Source organism: Apaloderma vittatum, unplaced genomic scaffold (genome assembly GCF_000703405.1).
Source record: "Apaloderma vittatum isolate BGI_N311 unplaced genomic scaffold, ASM70340v1 scaffold1004, whole genome shotgun sequence".
NCBI lineage: Eukaryota > Metazoa > Chordata > Aves > Trogoniformes > Trogonidae > Apaloderma > Apaloderma vittatum.
Genome location: NW_009710720.1, coordinates 1146 through 3973, shown reverse-complemented (window position 1 = coordinate 3973; position 2828 = coordinate 1146).

Here is a 2828-nt window from a genome sequence, read left to right as displayed (position 1 = left end):
TCTATCAACACTCCTAAATCCTTCTCCTCAGGGCTACTTTCAACCCACTCTGTGCCCAGTTCATATTTGTGCCTGGGAGTGGCCTGACCTCAGTGCAGGACCTTGCCCTTTGACTTGCTGAACTTCATGGAGTTTGCACTGGCCCATTTCTCAAGCCTGTCAAGGTCCCTCTGGATGGCATCTCTTCCCTCAAGCGCGTCCACAGCACCACACAGCTTGGTGTCATCAACAAACTTGCTGAGGGTGCGCTCGATGCCATTGTCCATGTCACCGACATAGGTGTTGAACCAGAACATGCCCCTGAGGAACTCCACTTGTTACTGGTCTCCACGTGGACATCAAGCTGTTGACCGCGACTCTTTGAGTGCAACCTTCTAGCCAGTTCTTTACCCACCGAGTGGTCCATCCATCAATGTCTCTCCATCTTAGAGACAAGGATGTCATATGGGACAGTGTCAAATGCATTGCACAAGTTCAGGCAGAGGATGTCAGTCACTTTTCCCATGTCAACCAGAGCTGTAACTCTGCCATAGAAGGCCACCTAATTAGTCAAGCACAATTTGCCCTTACTGAAGCTAAGTTGGCTGTCACTGATCACCTTGTTATTTTTCATATGCTTTAGTAGTGTTACCAGGAGTGTCTGCTTCATGATTTTATCTGGCACAGATGTGACGCTGACAGGCCTGTAGTTCCCTGGGTTTTCTTTTCTTCCATTTTTAAATATGATGGTTATGTTTCCCTTTTTCCAATCTGTAGGAACTTTGCAAGACAGCCACGACTTCTCAGATGTGATGACTAGAGTGGCTCAAGTGGTTATCAGTGAAGACTGAAGTCATTGAGTATTTCAATCTTCTCCATATCTTTGCTAACCCGATCACCTGTATCGCTCTGGAGAGGAACTACATTCTTTCTACGTTTTCTTTTTTCTTTCACATACCTGTAGGATTCTTCTTCTGGTATTTTTAATATCCCTGGCCAGATTTGATACTATCAGGGCTTTAGCTTTTCTAACCTGGTTTCTAGTTTCACGAGCAATCTTCTTGTAATCATGCCAGTCCTTTCTTCCGCCCTTTATGTATTTCCATTTTGTGTTTGATTTTGGCCAGGACTACCTTGTTTCCATATAGAATAGGATGTGGATTCACTGTGCAAGATGCTGTTGAGCTTTCCCTCTGATGCATTTTTGAGAATAATGTTTGATGTAATTTTACTAGAAGAAGGCTTCTCAGACCTTCTTTTCCCCCAATAAAGAAGATGCAGTCATCTTGTAGGAAAACCGTGTGAAGGACTCACTAAGTTCTATGTACTCTTCATTAGAAACCAGCCCAGAGGTAGAGTTTCTGCTCGGAGAACAGGAGTGGCTCCAGGATGCTAATTTGAAAAGTGGAAGTGAAGACAAAAAAGATTACTTTGTAAGCTTTCTAATTGAAGACTTGCCTTTTTCACAGGCAAAAGAGCACTCCCTTCTCTCTTCCTCTCCATTCCCACAAAAAACGAAAGGGGGAGAGGTTAATAAGAAAGTTTAACAAAGCATTTTCAAACCATTAGCTTTCACTCTTTCCTAGCTTTTCCTGCACTAGTAGTAGAGCAAAATAAATGTTCATTCATGTTGTCCAGCTAAATGGAAAGGGTTTCAGTTACCCGAGTCCTCCTTCCTGCCCTTTTTAAAGACAGGAGTGACATTCGCCTTCCTCCAGTCTTGAGGCACCTCACTTGTTGCCCATGACTTACCAAAGATGATGGAGAGTGGCCTAGCCATGACCTCTGCCAGCTCCCTCAGCACCCGTGGGTGCATCCCATCGGGGCCCATCGATTTATGGATGTTCAAAGTGATCCCTAACCCAGTCCTCCTCAACCAGGGCAAACTCCTCCTTTATCCTGACTTCCTCTGGGGCCTCAGGGGACTGAGGCTCCTGAGGACAGTCTCCAACAGTTTAGACAGAGGCAAAGAAGGCATTCAGTAACTCTGCCTTCTTTGTATCCACTGTCTCCAGGGCAGCCAACTTATTCACCAGAGGGCCTGCATTGCCTCTAGTGTTAGTTTTGGCAGAAATGTGTTTGAAGAAGTCCTTTCTGTTGTCCTTGACCTGCCTCGCAAGGTTTAATTTCAAGGAGGCCTTAGCTTTCCGAGTCGCCTCCCTACAGAGACGGCCAGAAGGAGAATCCCGGGTACTATAGGCCTGTCAGCCTGACCTCAGTGCCTGGCAAGGTTATAGAGCAGATCATCCTGAGTGCCATCAAGCGGCATGTAGAAGACAACCAGGGGATCAGGCCCAGCCAAGATGGGTTTAGGAAAGGAAGGTTCTGCCTGACCAAACAGAAGACAAACAGGGGCACTAGACCCATCTAGTGGATAAGGGGAAGGCTGTGGATGTGGTCTACCTCAACTTCAGCAAAGCCTTTGACACGGTCTCCCACAGCACCCTCCTGGAAAAGCTGGCAGCCCACGAGCCCAGAGAGTGGTGGTGACTGGTGCTGCATCCAGTTGGCGTCTGGTGACCAGTGGTGTCCCCCAGGGATCAGTACTGGGGCCCAGTCCTGTTCAACATCTATATTGACGACCTGGATGAGGGGGTTGAGTCTACCCTTAGTAAATTCACGGATGACACCACTTTGGGGGGGAGTGTTGATCTGCTGGAGGGTAGGAACCTGCTGTAAATGGACCTGGAGAGGCTGGGTCCATGGACGTAGGTCAATGGTGTGAAGTTCAACAAGACCAAGGGCAGGGTCCTACACTTTGGCCGCAACACCCCCCTGCAGCGCTGCCGACTGGGGGAGGAGTGGCTGGGGGGGGGGGCCGCCCACAAGGGCACGGGGGGGCCTGGGGT